Genomic DNA, 21,468 nt, shown 5'->3' on the forward strand with positions numbered 1-21,468 from the left:
TAGTGACAGCTGGGTAATGGTGTCATAGGTTGCTGGGCAGACTGGGGTTATTGGTTGCTAGGCATACAGGGACAGTGTGCTAATAGCTGTAGCCTATATTCCCTTTGTGCCAAGATGCTGGAACCACTCCAGAATTAACCCATCTGTTGACGTGGGAGCCACTGCTGTTGCAGGGCCTGGGACCTGTTTTTAAGCCTTCATTTTGAGCAAGAGGGTCGGAATGGCTGGGGCAGAGGTCTTTCCCTATTCTTTTTGTGCAGCCACCAGACGCTCTCTGAATCTCTTGTCCTCATACTCTTTAGTGTCCTCTTTGTATCTTTACAGCTGCTCTTTTACATCCCATTCAGTGGTTTTGTTACTTCTCTTTACCCCATGCAGGTTTAACCTTTGTTATTCCCTTTTCAGTCATTCCGTGATATGTCTGAGATTCTTCTCTGGTGTCAGGAGTACAGCTGTGACCAAAACCAGCCAGAACTGGCAGGGAATTTGTATTCAGGAGGAGTTGGTGGGACACAGGCCAGGAATAAAAGAGTAAAACATATCATTTTTTAAAAATGAAAGCTGCTCTATAGTCCAGCTTGAGATCTGGGATGGAGGTTCTTCTGGAAGATCATTTATTGTACAGGGTTGTTTTAGCTATTCTGGGTTTCTTGTTTTTCCATATAAAGTTGAGAATTGAATATTAGCCCAATATAGAGGTCATCTGAAAGACTCTGGGGGGGGGGCAGGGTATGATGAATGGCCAGGACTTGCAGCTGGACCCTGGGAGTAACATTGAGAGTGCTATGGAAGAGGAAGGGGATGGAAAGACAAGGAGGGTTCAGGAGCCCCACAGGGAGACCATCAAGGCTGGCAAATCTGGATGAGGGGGCTGCAAAAACTGTTGTACCAGCCAAGGACAATGCATGCATAGAACTAAGACCCTCTGTTCAGATCTAGCCAATGGACAGCTCACTCTTCATGGTGTCGGAGGGGAAAGGAACATGAACTGCCTCTCACTTGAACTCTGGTGCCAGTGATTTGATCACTTCCCCTTGGCAGGGAAACCCTGCGAGCACACAGAGGAGGGGGGGGGATGCAGGCTATCAGGATGCAGGCTATCAGGTATGGGAGGAACCCCCCCCCATCAGGGGTGGGGAAATAGGGCAGGAGAGAAAGGGATGGTGGGAACAGGAAGATAAGAGTAAGGGTATAACAATCGGGATATAATGTGGATAAATTAAAATAAAAATTTAATTTAAAAACGACAGCTGTTATGAGGAAAGGAATGCAGGAAGGACAAGGAAGCATAGAAGGATGGGATTGCTCTTTTAAACATAGTAATCTGGGAAATGTTTCTGAATAATAGATATCTCTCTCTGTCTCTCTGTCTCTGTCTCTCTGTCTCTCTGTCTCTGTCTCTGTCTTTGTCTCTCTCTCTCTCTTTGTGTGTGTGTGTGTGTGTGTGTGTGCGTGCATGTGTGTATGTGTACACTTGTATAGGCATGTGAATGTGTGTGCGTGTGCGTGTAGGTGCATACACATGCATGCCAGATGTCAAAATCAAGAATCTTCCTCACTTGCTTTCCACTTCAGTTTTTAAGACAGGTGTCTTTCATTGGGACTTGGAGCTTAATGAATGTAGCACCCCTGTGTGGTCAGCTAGCACCCGGGATCCTCTGTTTCTGCTTCCCCAGCACTGGGATTACAGGGACACAACATGGAACCTGTTTTTTTATTTTTTTTAATTTTTTTTAAGGTACTAGAAATTGACCTCAGGTCTCCATGATGGCCTGGCACACACTTTACTCATTGAGCCATGTTCCCAGTTTCTACAACAGAGATCTTGAAATAAATATCAGAGAGATCCAGCAGGGAAGCAAGACAGATTGACAATGCAACTGCCCATGAAGAGCGTGGTTAAAGTGCCACTTCTAGAGTGAGCATGGGGAGAGCGATGCCATATCCCATAAAGCTTTGCCACCTATGTAACATTTTAAGGCCTTGGTGTGGAGCCCTAAGTCTCTACATCTGCGTTTCTCAATCACACATGAGGATGCTTTAACCTGTCCTCACTGAGGGTCCTGGTCAGGCTAGTGCACTTCTCTCTCTGCCTAAAAATCCCTCCTCTTTTCTGAAGTTGCTTCCAAAACTCAAACCTAATGCCGTACCATTCTACACCCCAAGACCTGATCTTTCCATTCCAGCCAAACCCAGTCCCTTCCTCAGCAATGACTCTGATTTTGGAGTAGAAATTTATGCCTCTCCAAGCACTGTGGAGCTTGAGATCATAAAAAGCAAATGTGGTGTTCTTACTGTTTAATTTTTTAGCTCAGGGATTTAATATAACAAATTACCCTCTGTCTCATTTACAGCAGCTAACATTCACCAACTTTCTCTTGAACAGAAGGGTAAGGTAAAATACTACTTTGGGGAGAAGCAAGAAGTGAAATTAGTTCCTGGGGTGCAATTATTAACAGCCAATCTAAGGCAATCACGTAGCCAGAGGCAAGTCAAACCGCAGCACTCAGAAAATCAGTTTATCAATAAATGCAGCCTATGTTCTTTACCAGCCTTGCCAGTGTAATAAGAAAACATTTTGGGGTTCTCTCAAGGTTAAGAGGGAACTTGAAAAAAATCCCTTTTGATCCCATCTATTTAGGGACTCACATCATAAAACAAAGGGTTGATAACACAAAGCTATCATTAGCTCTTAAGGAGTGTCAGAAGGTCTCATTTAATCATTTAGTGCTATTAAGTAGAAATTAGGTTTCCATGGAGGCAGTGACTTTGGATTTACAAGATTCTGGTCCTCGTTTGCTCATCATTTTCCTCTACAGGAAACAGAAAAGAACCATATTTTTTTTTCTTATTTCTAAAGCTGTGGACCCGGGAAATAATAGTCTCTTTGGCCCAGTTTCCTCAGGGGGACAGGGAAGGGAGGGCCGTATACTCACTGGCTGTGGGAGTGTGAAATGAAATAATACCAATTCATTACTCTGAGTCACCGCTGGTGTTGATGAGGGGTCTGGAATTTTGAATCCTGTTGCTCTGGGTTTTCCCACAGTATCGTGGGTGGGATCAAATGATCTGGATAGCTGAAATTACATAGGAGGAAGCAGTGTATCATAGTTTGCTTCTGTTGCTGTGATAAAATACTGATCAAAACCAACTTGGACAAGGAAGGCTTTGTTTTAGCTTACAGTCCACCAACTAGAGAAGCCAGGCAGGAGAAGCTGTAGCAGAGCTCATGAAGGAATGCTACTTACTGGTTTGCTTAACCTAGCTTGCTTAGCTGTCTTCCTTATCTTGCCCAGCTCTACCTGCCTGGGGATGCTACCACCCACAGCACCAATAGCATCTTCCAATAGCTCCAAAATAGAGACAAAACCTTTAACAAAATAGCCTTCAGAGAGCATCCCAGAAGCATACTGCAGTAATCCTCTGTCCAAGTGCAGCTTATTATAGCCAGCAGCAAACCAGAACTCCATAGGTACTTACTGCAGTTACCCCAAATCTGCGCCTCAAGCTGTGCTCACTCAACTGAAGTGACTTCCTGAGAATTTAGTTGTGGCTCCCAAAACAATGACCACCAGGATGAGGTGGGAGCCACTGCTGGTTCCCACCTCACCCTGCAGTTCTGGGAAAGGTGTCAAGTCAACAACAAGCAGGAGGCAGCCCCAGGGATGCTCTGCCTCTGCTGAGCTCCATGAGCATGATCTCTCAAGCACGGTGAGGTAATTCCATGGAGATAATGTGAGCGAGGAAGCAGGGAAGCTAGAATTTTGTACATCCTAAGGAATACATAAAGCATTTAGCCATGCCCCTTTTATGTAATTGAATTTTCATTTATGTGTCCTAGAATTTTCCGTCTTCCTATCTCTTTCCATTTCTTTCTCTTCCTTTTCCATTCCCCCCTCCCCTTTCCTTCCCTTCCCATTTCCTTCCTCTTTCTCATTCTTCCCCCTTGATGCATAATTTAATAAATGTGTTTTTTGTGCCCGATATTGTACTCACTATTTCCTGGCACAGCATCAATATTACTGACTAGCATTCTTCTTTATTTGGAATAGTTTCCACGAACTAGCTATACATGAAAACAGAGCAGGCGTTTCCAAGAGGAAATGTGTCAGACTTCAGGCTACACACCATCAAGGTAAAGCCATAGGACCCCTGAGCTAGGGAGGTTAAGCATAGGAATCTTAACCCTTCAGTCTATTTGAATTCAATCACTAACCAGCCATTATTTGTATATAATTCCACGACTAACTTGTTTTCTTCAGCATTGCAGTTTGAACCTAGGATTTTGTGTATGCTAGACCAGTGTTCTACCACTGAGTTGTAGTCCTTGCCTCTGCTGTGTGCTTAAGTCTTTAATTCCTGGAGACAGTCTTTTAGAGATGAGCCTGAACTCTCCCGTTAGCACAGGTTCTCCCTTTAAGACAAATACCGAATCACTGTGCTGTAACTCACGGTTTCTGATATCTCTGCATTTGAGCAGAGTTCTCGTGCAGAGAGCTGGAAGCCCCCTCCTGCCCTAGATTCCTTTGTCTGGGTTTTGATTCTTCCCACCTCCTGTTCCCTCTCTCGTGCCTGCCTTCTAAGCCATCCCAAGCCATCCCGAAGCTGAGGGAAATCTGCTGCTGGAATTTAACTGACTCATCTGCCTTTGTTGTTGTTACTCCTAAACGTTCCTGGAGACACTGCTGCTCTGTGGGAAAGATGAGTTAAAGGCTTATTCCGTTGGGTTCTTAAGTAGTGGTTTTATTAATATTTTGAAACTTCCATACAACACATTTTGATAAAATTTACCCGTCTTTTCCCAGGTCTTCCCCCACCTCCATACCTAACCAACTCCATTCCCTCCCTCCCTCCCTCCCTCCCTCTCTCTCTCTCTCTCTCTCTCTCTCTCTCTTCCTACCACCTTTACCCCCTCCCTCTCTCACTCTCTCCCTTTACCTCTCTTTCTCCTCTCTTCTGAGACCAGTTTGTGCTGAGTGACTACTACTATATGGGGCCCACTCTGAAGTGTGGTTAGTATACAAGGTGTTGCACCATTGAAGAAAACTGGTTCTCCTTCTCCAATCAGCAAGCAAATGCCTATAGTTGTTCACCTAGGAAAGGGTCTTCTTGACCACTTCCCTTCCTCCATACTGGATTTTGTCTGAGCTCATGCAGCTCTTGTACATGCTGTCACAGTTACTGAGTTCATATATACATTTGCAGCTCTGCACCTAGAGAACAGTTTCCTTGAAGTCATCCAACACCTCTGGCTTTTAGAATCTTTCCATCTCTTCTTCTGCCTAGATCCCCAAGCTTTGAGGAGAGGGGTGTGATACCGACATTTCATTTAGGGCTGAGCATTCCAATGTGTCTTATTTGTTATATGTTGAACAAATGTGGGTATCTGTGTTAGTTTGCCATTTACTATCATCTGGTACAAGGAGAAGCTTCTCTGATAAAAGTTGAGAGATGCACCGATCTATGGGTATAGTAATAAGTCAATAGGAGTTGTTTATTTGCTGCAGTGTTTACTGCTGATGGATGTTATTATCCATGAACAGAATAGTAGTAGGAACAGGTCTCCATCCCATTTTATTTAGGTACGCCATCACATATAGTATGGGACCATGGCGCCTTAAAGAATAGTATGCAATACCACCTAACACACCGATTTTACAAAAGGGAGGCTGAGGCCCTAAAAGATAAATTACTTCCTGAGATCAACTGATAGTTTCAGAGTTGGGAATCAAATCCATGGGATCTTAGCTGCCAGATAGGTTTTCTTTATACAAAGTCATGGTATCCTACCTGCCAGTGGTACTGGATTGTTGACTGATGCATAGTTTCTCTTGAAATTTTCTTTGTAAGGTACTCCTCAGTAATAGGAGTTTATCTTTTTCTTAGAAGCATAGGGCTTTAAGGAGGGTATGTAAGGAGCATCAGAGAAGAAGGTAACTCTTCAGATCATCCCTAGTACTTAGGCTCTAGAGAAAAACAGAAATTAAGGTGACTGGATTTTTTTCTTATAGACCAGAAGTTTGTAAACTATAGCCCCCTTGCCCCAAACAGCCCCTGTCCTTTATAAACATAGTTTTATTGATACATAAGGAAGCCTGTTCATTTATGTATCTATAACTGCTTCTGATCTACAATTGCAGAGATGACTAGTTGCCATGGAGATGGTATCACTTCAAGACCAAACATCTTTACTATGTGGTTCTGCAGGCAGTAGTTTTGCTGAGCTCTGACACAAAGAGGTGAGAATTCCAATTATGATTGTGATTACAGTCCTTGAATTTCTCTTAGTCCATCTGTGCAGCCTCTGCCTTTGACACTATCATGATTGCTTTGGGTAATGAGAATTTAATTACACCATTTAAATCAATGCACAGAGTGAAAAGGTACTAGAAAGTTCAGGCCAGGTGAAAAGGATACATACAGTACAAAATAATTTATGCACATTATAACTCCAAAAATCAATACTATGCCTTACTTGTATACATGATCAATAAACATATTAAAATATACAAGAATGATAGTTACAAACATCTGGACCCTTGCTGTTTATACTTGTATGTGCGAGAAGGCAAAAATGACATAATGAAGAAAGTACAATGGAATTTTAATATTGGTAATATTTTGCCTTTGTGTCCTTGAGAATCATATTATTTTCTTTATCTTGGTATGTTTGTATGTTTTATAATTACAGATAAAAATCCAGATAAGTCAGGCAGGCAGCTTCTTATTAAGCCAATTAATGTCTCTGAGTTTTAGGGGAAAATATCTAATCAGGAAGTTTTCTATGATCTTTGGTAAGATTCTTATTCCTCTCCTTGGGAAACATGCCACAGAGAGAGACATGGAGATCTCCTTAACAAGGCTGTACATGTGTGTGCATTGGATGTAGTACACTTAAATACACTCTGAACATACCTCTGTAGGTGAGTGTTGTCATCTGGATATGGGATTTCCTCCCTAAGCTCATGTGTTTGTAAATTTCATCCTCAGCTGATGTGACTGTTTTTGAAAGGTTGTGGTCCCTCATGGAGACTTGCTGGAAGACATGGAGTGGGTATGGAGTTTCAATAGCCCACCCCTACAGTCTGCTCTCTGTTCCCTAGCCGTGAATGCCATGCCATGAATGCCCATACTATTCACCCTCCTGATGCCTTTTCTTTTGAATCTCCACAAACTCTGAGGCCAAACAAACCTGTCCTCCCCTCTTCTGTGTCTTATTATGTATTTGGTCCCTACAACAAGAAAAGCAACAAGTACAGTGGTTAAATTTGACATGAAACTCCACTACTATTCCTTAAAAACTAGAGGAATTACTGTGAACAGCTTTCTAAGGGGAAATGTTTTTCCTCCTATACATCTACGTTGGAGTTTGCCTGAGGCACATCTCTTCATTTCTCTTATTAATAAGCCCATACTATATTCTAGTATATTATTCAAGGGCTCATGCTTTTCCTGTAGATATTTCTTATTCAAAACACATAAATCTGACTCCATAAAATGATCCAATAGCATTTTATGTAACTGGAAAAACATCCATGTTGCAGAACTAAGGCACTTTTATGTCATCGTTAAAAGTTCTCAGAAACTCAACTTCTTAGATGCAGTGTCATTTTATCATAGTAGGACCTGCATTGTGTTGATGACAGGGCTGTTGGGTCCAAGCAATTACAAAATACAAAGCACTCAAAACTCATGTTAACCATCCAGTATCCTCAAGGAGTTAAAGCAGTTTAATGGCTTCCAATGAGTGAATCTGAGAAATCTTTATGACCCTGTAGTACCATGATTTCTTTACAGTGGTAGGTATGTGGTTTTGGTTCTAAATAAATGTGGAACTATGATTGAAGACAAGTTATAAAATTCACAATTAAACTGGATAGAGAAGCTTTCTCTTTCTGTGTAAAATGAAGCCCCGAGGCTGTAACTTGAAGGGGAACCTCCCCCTCAAATTAATTGAGAATGAGGCTGGATCTAGTCATGTGGTGGTTGCCTAGCAACTGAACCTCATTGCTGGAAAGAGGATGAGGGTACTTCAGCCACTGGGTACCACTTAAGGCACTGAGTTGCCTGAGGATGTTAAGAAAGGAAGTCTGTTCTTTTGGAAGTTTCTATTTAAAGATGCACAGGATTTACACCTAATGCTCCAGTAGCTTTTCCTTTTAAGCCAGAATCAACAGGAAAGTTCACCTCAATTGTCTGCTCTTCAGTGCAGCTTTCTCTGACTGTCGCCAAAGGCCCCAGATTCTAGGCCATTTATATTATCCCTGCATCCCCTTCATCCTGCATTTCACTGCTATGCATGGATTTAAGTGTCCTATGCTTATTGCTTACTCATTTCTGTATTTCCCTCAATCTAATTTTGCAGATAGTCTATGCTTTTCTTTATATCACCAATGCATATACCTATGCCTTGTACTTTGTAGATCACCTGGAATTTGATGTGCTGGTGAATGGATGCATAGATATATAGACAAAAAAAATGTATAAGCAAGTTGAAAAGTCAACTCGTAGTAGTGGCATGTTTGATAATTCTTTAGTATGTCTACATGTGATGAGATAACTGGACTGTATACAATCTGTTGAGAAGTACTTTGCAATCAGCCTATGCTAAACCATGTTCTGGGAGCTTGCTTCTATTTATTTGCCTTTCCCTATTTTCCTTGTTCTGCCCTCCAGGCTGCCTAGGCAATTGTGGCTGGTTCCTGAAGTGAGCTCAAATTATTATGCAATTGGCCGTGCTCTCCTGTCCCTCAATACCCATTCTTGCGTGCTTCTTGCTGCTTATTGGACTTTGCCTGTAGCTTATTGCTCTGTTTATTATCACCCAGGTGCTTTCTATCCCCTTTCATATTGGTGTGAAGTATTCTTTATCTTAGGTGGCACAGGAAAGTTTTCTTGGGAAAACTTATGGTTCCCAGAGGCTGTTAAAATGTTTATTTATGTCTGCAATAACCTTAGCTGTACTCTGGATAATCCTTAAAAAGGACATTATGCATAGGGCTATTTCCAGGAGTAGGGAGCTACAGAGGAAGCACATTTGTCACAAGCAGGCCTTCACGTGAAAGATACTACAGGGACTTGGTTGTGATTGTGTCACTTAAGGAGACTTTTAGGAAGGGGCATTTTACCAAGACATGCTTAAGAGGTTTTAAATAGATAAGCACTACAAAGGGCTAATGACCATGTGCAACTTGGGAAGGAAAGGGTTTATTTCATGCTATAGCATACAGTCCATCATTAAGGGAAATTAAGACAGTAACTCAAGCAGGGACCTGGAGGTAGGAGCTACAGCAGGCACCATGGAAGAGCACTCCTCACTGGCCTGGTCCCTGTAAAGGACTCAGCTTATTTATTTAATCAGCTCAGGACCACCTTTGCAGGGTTACCAGTACCCACAGTTATTTTAGTCCTTTCAGAGCTATAATTAGTCTCAAAATTGCCCATGGGCCAATCTGATGGAGGTGTTTTCTCAGTTGAGTTTTCCTCTTCCCTGATGACCTAAAGCTTGTGCCACTTTATAGAAAAGCCTGTTGGCTCTGGTTCCTTAACAATTAGATGTTATTAGTATCGTCCTTACCACCTGACTATCCTAAATAGGAGGGAAAGAAGGTTAAAGAGAACAAGAATGAAAGCTGGGTATCAGTTCCACCGACGAATCCCTTGGCGTGGCATGTTCGGCCTCACTCGCAGATCATCTACCGGAGGGAAGCTAGCCACACTGATCACGGTCCCACTCTAGCCTTCTCCTCTCCCGCTGTTTCCCCAGACCCCCAACCCCCAGCCATCAGTGTTGGAACCATTCATCTGGGTCCCTCCTTCCATCCGTGCTTCTCTGAGTCGGGTATCAATGATGTCTCAATGAGGCCAAGCCTCTCAGGACTACTTTCACCTGGGGTCCAGTCACATTCTTTCCACAAAAGCCAACCAGGTAGATTTGAAGGAGTGTTTGCCAAAACCTAGAACAGAGAGCTAAAATAAGCCCTACCGGCACCTCAAGAGAGGAATTGCAGGATCAGTATCTTTAAATCCCTCCTTTCTTTTCTGTGACCCCTGGATTGTAGAATGAAACCTAACTGGATAGTCTCAACATTGGCCAGACTCTTGATTGTTAGAAGTGCTAGGTAAGCTGGAAATGCCACTCAGTGCTAAGAACACTTGCTCTTCTTACAGAGGATACAAGTTCAATTCCTGCTACCCACACTATGAGAGCTCCCAACTGCTTATAACTGCAGCCCCAAGGTATATGACACTCTCTTCTGGCCTCGCTTAACACCTGTATATATGTGTCACACAAATAAAAGTTTTAAAAATTAAAAGTGTAGAACTGGAGGGTACTGCACTGGTTACCTGAAAAGAACTCCCTCCACTTTTATCTCTTCTCTTCCTCCCCCTCCCCCTCCCCCTCCCCCTTTCTCTCTCTCTCTTTCTCTCTCTCTTTCTTTCTCTCTCCCCACTACACACACACACACACACACACACACACACACACACACACACACACACACGCAAACACACACACGCAAACACACAGATTGTTTTTTGTTATTGTTATTCCGAATCTTTCATGGCTTGTTTACATGTGAGCTATATTCTCTTTTGTAAAGTTAAATAAACCTGAACTCCTTTTGTCTAAACAAACACTCTCCCAACTGAGCTACATCTCCAGTGGTAGGCTAGAAGACAGATCTTAATGTGAAGCAGTTCCACAGTCCTTCTTTCAATTTCCATCCATGTTCACATGGTAGAGATTTTTACTGATCCGACTTGAGTTGTGCACTCATCCTTCCTCTAACAGGCATGATCAGTAGGAGAAAAACTTAGCCATATTGTCCTTTGGGACTTACCAATGAGCAGTGGGTATTGGTGAGCCCAGGAATTTTCTACAGAAGAGATGACTGATAATGAGTTGAACAGGAATCTTACAAAATTGTCTACTAGACAGATGTTGTCTACCTGAGGTCTACCTCAGTGAGACTTTTTTAACTCTGTCTTTCACTACAATTTAGCTATACCATTATTTCTCTAAGTATTTGTCATTTGAAACCCTGAGATGCTAAACTGAAGAAAAGGTTCATGTCTTATTCATCATTTCCAACCAGTATCTAACACAGTGAGCAGTGAAGTGATACAAACTTTTGGTAAAGCTACTGAATGAAGACCAGTCACAGTGGAGTTAGAAATTTTGTGCCAAGTTTATTTACTCACTTGATACTTGTGATGAAGTCATCATTGAAGGATCATTGAAGGTTTTGCCAGATCTTGTATCCATTTATAATCATGCATAAGAAAAATGAAGGCAAATTTAAGTGTTCATGAAATACTGAATTTCATGGCTTGGGGTCCTGAATAGCATTGGAGTCAGACAGACCTGCTTTAGAATCAAATTGTTGTTTCTTGAATGACACTGAGTGAGACACTTCCTTTTTTGTACCTCTCTAAAGGTAAGGATATTTCTACTTCACAAAGTTTTGATGGAGATTAAGCTTAATGAAATTAACACCGTTTTCTGCTTTTGGTGGTGGCTCATATTGGTTGCCTGTTGATGTTAAGACTGGACTGGAGGCAATAGTGGGAAGAAAATGAGTTTTGGCTTTCTGTCCCCTTTGGCTGCCACCCACCTTGTCTCAGTCCTCCTTTCCCAGATGTTATATCATTCATTTTATTTTCACAATTTGAAATATCAGATTGATTTCAATTCATCCTCTGAGCAGTTACTTTAAAAATTCCTTCCTATGCATAAGTAGTTTATAATCGCTGTAGGTTCATCTTATAATTTTCAAAAGAGATGCGCTAGCTTCAAATTCAAGATTAAATGGAAATAAAAGAGTGAGAATATGTATTGGCAAAGAGCAGATGTTTCCTGTGTGGCTCCCTGCTGTGGACATTGCTGTTGATGCCACTGTACCTGTTGTCTTTAGTATTTCTTCTTTCTTCTTGAATCCTGTCTTCCTGAGAACAGAATGATCAATAGACTAGTCTTGTTTCTTGTCCTCTTGCAGTATCTGAAGTGATTAAACCCACCAGAGGGATGATCTATAAGGAATAAATATGCAGCTTCATTCCAGAGCCTGAGTCTTTAGACATCTCTCCCTAGGGAACAGAGTGATGGATATTGACTTCCCTTTCATTTCTTTATGCTTTCCCTGCACATGAAGCAGCAGTGAATTCTTCTGTTACTTGGCATTCATCCACTTGCTATTCTTTTGGAAACTTGCCTGATTCAGTTATAAGTTTTAAAATATGATTGGGGTCTCCATAAAACTTTATCTCTGAGTATGAGAATTGTAATGATGAAATCCATGGGAAGAATCCTGAATTCCAGAGGATTCAATTCAACTACACGTGACAAATGACAAGCTCAAATAGAAGTGGCATGATATAACATTCAGGATGCTCAGTGGATGGCAGCTGAAGGTCCATATGGTAACTATGTATTTGCCAAGAGCATAGGCTTATCCTGTCTTTATGCTCCTCCATCCTTTCTGAGACCTTCACCCCAATGCTTGACCCGTAGTCTCAAACTGAACAAATGTGTTAGGCCCTTCCCTCCAAGCATACATAAGCAGCAAGAACAGCTCAGAGGCACTCTTGAATATGCCAAGCTTCCTAGAAGAAGTCCAGGACCATTCAAGCCAACTAGAAGATACAGAGAGGAAGCCTAGCTACCTGGAAGAGGCTCAGGTCAGTTGAGCTGCCCAAAAGAGACCCTGTCTAACCTGTTTTACCGTTCTGCAATGTACCCTAGGTTTTTAGCTTCCATGAATCATCACCTATGCTAGAATAGACTTTTGTGATGCAGCCGTCTTTGAGTCACTTCTGATTATGTAAAGAACCCTTCACCTATACTCTTATAAGTAACCCATGTAAACTCATTGGTTCACCACATTGAACTTTGGTGATGACTTTTGTTTGTTCTTGATTCTCTATATCAGACAAGTAGACACCTGCTCTTGTCTCCCTAGTGATAGCCTCACACAAGAGCAAGTATTAACATTCTTGGGCTAAATAAGGCAGAGGCCAAACAGCACAGGAGATAACACTTTTCCAACTCTTGATTGTAGGGTTCCTAAGTGTAAGATGTAAGCTTGGCTCTTGTCAGTGAAAAATTGGCCTTGGGATCCCTGGACAATCTTGACAATATTTACGTGAACAAGTTCCTTCAGACACTCATCTGCTGTCCTAAATACCTACCAGCAATAAAGTACCAGCCTCAGGGCCTGCCCCTTAGGGAACTGCTGGGAGAGTTGGGAATGTGGCCACAGCCTCAAGGTTGCTAACAATCTGGACTTGATCTGCTGTACTTCCTATTATAAGTGTTTCCTGCTAACACCCTGGACTGTAAATGGTTGACACCAAGTCTTTAAGGGGAGGTGAACACTAGTTATTTCTCCTTTAAAAGATTTTCATCCTTTCTAGTGACTATTTCCTGGCCAGTAACCCCTATAGCCTTGGATTCTACAATAACAATCTACATTTTAGGTGTGTACATGAGTATGGGTTTATGCATATGTGTTATGTATGTGCACCATGTACACATATGTGTTGAAGGCTGTGGCCAATGGATTATCTTCCTCAGTTGCTCTCCACCTTATGTTTTAGGGCAGGACCTCTCAATGACCAGGAGCTCATCTGTTCAGCTAGACTAGCCTGCCTGGAAGCCTCAGGAATCATGTTTATTCCTCCTTAGTGCTCAGACTATAGAGTTTGTGGCTCTATCTAGCTTTTTTTTTCATGGGTCCCAAGGATATAAACTCAGTCTGAATGCTTGCTCTGCAAGCACTTTACCCATAGCCATCTCTCCAGTCCCCTTCACATTTGTTTTACTCTCTTTCTCATTGTGCTACTGCTTGTGTCATTGTCTTCTCAGTACTCCCCACAAAGAACCACCTACATTTGCCCTATGTAGCCATTCCAGACCAATTTAGAGATTACCACCCTTGCAGCCTTGACATGTATTTCCTATTTGGTCTGTCTCTTTTCTTTTCTTTTTTTTCCTTTTTTTATTAATTTATTCTTGTTACATTTCAATGGTTATCCCATCCCTTGTATCCTCCCATTCTTCCTTCTCTCCCATTTTCCCCTTATTCCCCTCCCCTATGACTGTTCCTGAGGGGGTCCTCCTCCCCCTGTATATGCTCATAGGGTATCAAGTCTCTTCTTGGTAACCTGCTGTCCTTCCTCTGAGTGCCACCAGGTCTCCCCCTCCAGGGGACATGGTCAAAGGTGAGGCACATGGGAGAATGGCAAAGTAGAAGGATCTAGAGGGTCCTAGAAACCTACAAGTAGAACATTATGATAAGCAGATTTGGGCGCAGGGGTCCCGCTCAAACTAAGGCACCAGCCAAGGATCTAGCCAATGGACAGAACATTCTCCACAGTTGAGTGGAGAGTGGGATATGACTTTCTCACGTACTCTGGTGCCTCACCTTTGACCATGTCTCTTTTCTATCAGTGCCATCTCTATGATTTCTTCATACATTTTGAATATCCTTTTGTAATTGTGCATATCACTCTGTTGCTAAAAATAGATTATACACTATAGAAAACATGCTGCTTTAGGGAAGTAGTCTGATCTTTTCCTTATAAGAGACATTTAAGACAAGTTTTTTTTTCAACTTCAGATGTTGAATTTAATCACTGAAAAAGAATTCTCCCAATTGTCTTTTTACCTACACATGGCTTTGGACTCTGCATGTCACTAGGAGGAATGGGATTACTGGTTAATCAAAGACATCTTCCTGTTTCACACTTTTTATCATTGAATTATCTTGTTCTGCCTGTAATCATCAGGAGAAGAAAGGAAAGCTCAGAAGTTAAAAGTAGTCACTTTGAGTTATTTCCACACCATTTGGGGGGAAAGGAGGACATTTATTATTCCTCAGAAAGTTTAGCAAAATGATGTTATTTTTATTTATCACCACAGGGATCCAAGCAGCATCTCGCCTAATTATGCTAATTGAATTATTCACATTACTCATGAGTTAATATTGTCTTACCCCATGTTTCTAGCTCATTAACTAATAACCAAAATCCAAGTAATTAAGGTATTTAGAAAAGGAATCTCATGTCAATGCTGGTTTTCTTTGACTGGTTGAATAGAAAACACTTAGCCCTTGGCCCTTATCACCTTCCTTGTGGTGGACACTTTCTCATGACACCTTCTAGTTTTCCATATTATGGGTCCTTTAAGCTTATTGCTATTAGATATGACAATTTGGACGTGTAGAATTAGAGTAGTAAAAGGAAAGGAGAAGGTCCATAGGTTTCCCCTGTGCAGCCATGATTATCTGTTTGCTTGCCTTCTCAGAATTTCATACATAGAGACCAAGTATATTTTACATGCCCTGGACTTCAGCAGCATCTATGTGACAGTAAAGGTAAGCTATTTTGAGCCTCATCCTGATTCTGTCTCCAAAATACTTTATTAGCTAAAGTATCTAGAAGTCCACACAGAAGGCGGCACTGTCCCACAATTTCATCTACTGTCTGAGCCTGCCAACTCTCTGGCATTGGGCTGCTCTCCTAGTCTTGTAAAATGTAAAAAAAAAAATTAATTTAATGAATAATAATTGTTCATATTAATGAAGCTCATTGTGGAAATATGAATCTTACGTACAATATGCAATGACCAAATCAAAGCAATTAGCATTTCTTCATGAACATGTTTCATTTCTTTAAATGAGAAGCTTCTAACGCCTTTCTTATAATGCTTATTATACTATATAGCACATTATTATGAACTATTGTGAGTTTACTGTGCCCTGGAACCTACTCTCTAGTGACACTATTTCACTCTATAATTATAAAATCATCTTTTGACCTACATGCATGAGTGTTAACATATGGTTTCTGTTTTTCTGTGTCTGGTTTATTTCATTTACCTGATATCTATCCATGTCTATCCATGCTACTTCAAATGGCAAGATTTCACTCTTTTCCTACACTGGGAATAATATTCCTCTGTGAATGTAAACAGCCTTTGCTTCACTCTTTTACTCATACGTTCATGCTTGAACACCCCCGCCTGCAGCCTCTATTGTTTGATGCACAGCTTGGGCAGCTGCTGACAGTGTTGCCTGAACCATAAATATGCAGATGCCTTTTCAACAGAATGTCCTGCTCTTCTGCTAACCAGGCTCTTAGCATCTCTCAATTTATTCTCTTTACAGGAATTTCTACTATAATTTCCCCTGAGTTTGGATCCAGACCCTTTCCTTTGCTCATATCATAGGCTGTTGATACTGTGTAGCAGAGTCTCAAGTTATGTGACCATAACTACAATAGGGACACTGGAGTTGATTAATAGATACAGCAAATTTGGGGATGTCAAACCAAATCTTACAAAGGCTAAATAGTTTTCATGCACAAGCTTGGCCTGAAACTGCAGAGAGTACTTAAGTCTTAAACCTTTGCAATAGCAGCTTAAGCCTTGAAGCTCTTTGTTTTTCCTAGTTTACTTCTCTTGTTATAGTTAACAATGACCAAAGAAATGTGGAAATTTGGATGAAAATTGTTCCTATAGACTTATATATTTGCAATCTTGGTCACCAGGTGATGGAACTGTTTGGAAAGGATTAGGAAGTGTGGCCTTGTTGGAAGAAGTGTGTCACTAGGGGTGGGACTTGAAGTCTTTTTTTTTTTTTATTTCAAATAAAACATCTGTATTTTGGTTAAAGGGGCCCAAACTAAACAAAAAGCTTACTTCATAAAAACCTGGTTAGACTCGAGTTTAAATAAATGTAAAATAGAAAGATGAGTTGAGAAAAATAAATGAAAATAAACTTTCTTGACATATCTAATGGAATTAATAATTTCCAGGCAAACTAATCAAAAGGAAAAATGTTGAAGTCAGTATTCAAAGAAGGGTATTACCAATAACCTCACAGAGATCAGATATCAACCATGAGAGCATATGACAACCAATATTATATATGTAAATTAAATGGTAAAGAGTTTATATTTTGTCCAGGAGTCTACACAAAACAACAACAACAAGAACAACAACAACAACAACCAAAACCAAATTTACTTTTCAAACTGTAAAATAAAAAACATGGAAAATCTGTGAATCAGGATTTTAAAATCTTCCCACATAAGCTGGCAAGGGATCTGCTCATCAGATAGAGGGATACAGTGATGATAACGAAGCAACATTGCTCTGATGTAATTCTTTTTTTTTTCAGCCATAACTTTTTATTTTATTTTATTTTTAATTTTTTTATTAATTTATTCTTGTTACATCTCAATGGTTATCTCATCCCTTGTATCCTCCCATTCTTCCCTCCCTCCCATTTTCCCCTTATTCCCCTCCCCTATGACTGTTCCTGAGAGGGATTACCTCCCCCTGTATATGTTCATAGGGTATCAAGTCTCTTCTTGGTAACCTGCTGTCCTTCCTCTGAGGGCCACCAGGTCTCCCTCTCCAGGGAACATGGTCAAATGTGAGGCACCAGAGTACATGAGAAAGTCATACCCCACTCTCCATTCAACTGTGGAGACTGATCTGACCATTGGCTAGATCTGGGTAGGGGTTTAAAGTTTACCACCTGTATTGTCCTTGGCTGTTGCTTTAGTTTTAGCAGGACCCCTGGGCCCAAATCTGCCTACTATAATGTTCTACTTGTAGGTTTCTAGGACCCTCTGGATCCTTCTACTTTGCTATTCTCCCATGCTTCTCTCATCCAGAGTCTCAATGGGATGTCCTCGCCTCTGTCTCAGTTTCCAGCACTCAACAAGAAAATTTGCTCAACCATATTCATAGCAGCCTTATTCATAATAGCCAGATCATGGAAACAGCCTAAGTGTCCCTCAGTAGAAGAATGGATAAAGAAACTGTGGTACATATACACTATGGAATACTACTCAGCTATTAAAAACAAAGAATTCCCGAAATTTGTGGACAAATGGATTGAGCTAGAAATGATCATAATGAGTGAGTTAACCCAGAAGCAGAAAGACTCAAATGGTATATACTCACTTATATCTGCATACTAGCCCAAGGGGCATATCCCATGAAAGCCTTCCCTTACCAGGGACTTGAAGTCTTAAGAGATTACACTATTGTCAATGAGCCTACTCTCTTTTTGCTTCATTGTGGTTGTTATATCATGATTTAAACTTTCAGGTACCACTTCAGCAGCATGACTACTTGTCTGTTGCCATAATGTTCCATGCCATAATGTCCATGGAGTCATCCTCTGAAACTTCATGGATGTGCCTAGTTAAATGTTTTCTTTTACACATTGCTTTGTTTATAATATATTGTCATGGCAATAGGACATAACTAAGATAGTCAACTTGGGGAGAAAAGGGTTCATTTGGATTACAGATACAGTCCCTCATGCTGGAAGCAGGAACTTGAAGATGAAACTTAAATCAAAGAACATGAAAGAGCACTGCTTACAGATTTTATTCTAGGTTCACATTTGCCTAGTACATTTGATAGTGATGACACCACCTTCAGTGATCTATGCTCTCCTACAAAAATTATCAGCTGAGATAATACTCCACAAACACGAGTATGGCTCAAACTGATGGAGGTGATGTCACCAGCACATTCTATGCGGCTCCAACAAATATATCTTGCTTTCTGGATCTGCTATATAGACAAGTTCTATCCTTCATGGCAGGTATTTTATCTCATATTCAGAATTGTTGGTGCAACAAAGAATTGTAATGCAAAATTTAAAATTCTAAAGTTGAATAAAAGAACTTTGGGTAATAATGGAAAAACTCAAGGGCAACTAGTGTTATGCTTGCATATATCTTGGGAGTCAATCTTGTTTTGATCTTCTATTCTTCTCTGAGGTACCCTTAGTCTTGGGTTAATAATGGTTCAACAGTCTTAACTGAATGTATCTCATTACAAGTAAGTTTTGCATTACAAGTGACTTGGCATTGAGTGTGTGGAACAATTTTATATTCCTTGATATTATTTGATCAATAGAGAAATTGTGCTGGTCTGGTCCAGTTTCTCGCTACTTCCCTGGATATAGATTTAGAGTTATCCCTACCCACATTCTGCTTGAGAGATGGTTACTCAGAATATGATCATTGTTTTCTCCTTCATTAAAATAAATAGTGGTGGTTTGTAGTTAAGACATGCCCTTTGTACCTAGTAAATGGTGATTCTAGAAAGAAGTGAAAAAATCAAAAGAACCAGAGAAACTGTCTTCCTGGTCCTTCCATATCTTTGATTTCTTTGTGTAAGATATTCTGATGGGCTCTGCCTTACATTATGATTGTGTTGAATTGCCAGGATGGTCTGTACATGCTATCAAGGATAGCCACTCCCACATGCATAGGAATTGTTAGATAGTCAATATTCATAGCTCAGAGTATTGTCCTATGCCCATGTCCTAAGAGCTTTTCTAAGGGGGCAGTACCAGTATCCACATTGTGATTTCCATTGATGGCATATCATAGAAACAGACTAAATCAAGCATCATACCTTGCAAGACATATTTATCATTTCTCTCATTTTGAAAAAAAAAAGCTAACAAAACCATAAATTCTTAATTTAATAGCCTCAGTTTAAAAAAGTGAACCCTGTTGGCCACAAATAAAGAAATGTATGTAATGTCAAAGGTTTGATTTTTACCCTTATTTTTCTACCATTAAGTTCAGTAAATACTTCTAATTGAAAAACTTCCACTTGCCTTTTATTAACATGAAACTAAAACGTTACACAGAAAAGGTCTTTAAGTTCACCAAACTTGTACCTGTGACTGGGTTGTCTCATCTTCTTCTGCCACCAGAATCCTTTGTTTATGGGCAGTAGGTATCTTGGACTTCAAAAACTCAGCTGAGGACTCTGATTACTCTTGAACTAGACAGACTTCCTGTGTGAAACATCTGAATCCTTCTCATCCTCATCCTAGGTGCAAAGTTAACTACCAAAGAGTCTCTGTGTCCAGTCACTCTGTGTTAGACTCCCTGTGCTTGCTCAACTCATCCCCAAGACTATGATCTTTGATCTTAGTCTTTGGAGCACCCTCTTGTCTCTCCAGCACTTAGCAGAGTTCTTTGGCAGAGCAATCCTAGCTTGTATCACCCCTCAATGATATTATGAGAAGAACAATTTAAATACAATCATTTTTCCCTCGCCAGTGTAGAATTACAATTGGCAGTGTTGTAGCCATGTAGAGTCTCATTTAGATCCAGTGGTTATGTTTTCCATAAAGTATTTCTGTTCACAATATTCTGTGTCCTTCATAAAAAACCCCAATGAAATGGTTGCCATCTATTTTGGCTGATTCATAAGGACATGACAGATTAAAAATGGCGACTTCGTGGGTTTTAGCCCTTTGAAGTTGTAGTTCCACATCTAAGGATTTACTCAATCTATTCTGTAGTTTAAACCTGGTGTTCCCAGGTTCTTGGTGTCTTATTCAACACTAGAAAAAGAGGTACACACAAACTGCATAGTATTAGGATTATTCAAAGCAAAGCAACACAACAGTTCAGATACACTGACTGTCAAAAGTAACATTGGTCCTCATAACTGAAAGAGTAGTAAAAGTCCTGATTATTGTTTGGTGTTTCTTTTTATGGGGTTCATGAGAAGAAGGTGTTTGGTCATTTAGAGACATAGTACGGGTGGCTTTGTTTTGAGTGGCAGGGATAGGATATATAAGCCTTTCATCATTTCTTGTGACTCTTCCTATGATGCATCAGATTGTAATCATATGAATGGCTAATTATCCATAGGCAGAAAATGGTAAATAGGAGATGTTCCTTAAAAGTTCATGCAGAGGACAGGTTGGTTGATTGCATATGCACCCTAAACTAGTGTAGACAAGATAAAACCCTTACTTTTATGCTTAAATATAACTGCAATGCATTTGAATAGAAATTATCCATGAAAGGGGAGATTTTAATGGTAGTCAGGAGGAGGAGAAACTCCTCCTCTTGGTGTAGATGCGGCTTGATGAATGGGGAGATCCTAGACTGCTACGTGCTTTGTTAGAAGAGGACTCTGTTGCTTTGGTTTGTTCAGGTGAAAATCCCTCGCTGCCAAGTGCATTTCTAGACAAGAAGTGTGGGGATAGCCCAAGTCAGGCAGAGTCCCCAGTTGATAAGCTATTCCCCGTGCTTACCTGCTTCACTAGGATACATTCAGTGCACTGGTTGTGTGAAGACACAGACGTTTCTAAACTGTAGGCTTTCTTTATTATCTTATGGTGTCACGGAATCATTAATCAAGGAGTAACATAGCATGAGAGGTTAAAGGACCTGAATTAAAATGCCATTGAAGCCCTTGCCTTACTGTGTGAATTCTTGAAAACCTGCCATTTCTGTGAGCTTCACTTTACCTTCAAGACAGATAGAGTACTTCCCATTAGAATACTCTAAAATTTAAACAATTATGTGTTAAGAACTTCACATAATAAAAAAGTAACAGAGAGTCCCGTGATTTTATTCTGGCTTTTCCTGCCTCAAAGGGAAACAGCCAGCAGGTTCAATAAA

The 21,468-nt window shown here is 40.6% G+C and overlaps 1 protein-coding gene across 5 annotated transcripts in view; it reads left to right on the top strand.

Annotated features, from left to right (window-relative positions):
- The window catches only part of LOC311588257 (uncharacterized protein), a 286,185-nt gene that overhangs the window by 82,681 nt on the left and 182,036 nt on the right, over positions 1-21,468 (top strand). For 2 of the 5 annotated variants that reach the window (XM_084765780.1, XM_084765783.1), the window contains 2 exons: positions 6,141-6,239; positions 15,308-15,377. The gene's annotated coding sequence lies outside the window, so the exon portion shown is untranslated. The remainder of the gene's footprint in view (positions 1-6,140; positions 6,240-15,307; positions 15,378-21,468) is intronic. The other 3 variants (XM_084765781.1, XM_084765782.1, XM_084765784.1) reach the window with 2 other exon arrangements.

The sequence above is a fragment of the Acomys minous genome (genome assembly GCF_964271855.1).
Source record: "Acomys minous genome assembly, chromosome: 17".
Classification (NCBI taxonomy): domain Eukaryota; kingdom Metazoa; phylum Chordata; class Mammalia; order Rodentia; family Muridae; genus Acomys; species Acomys minous.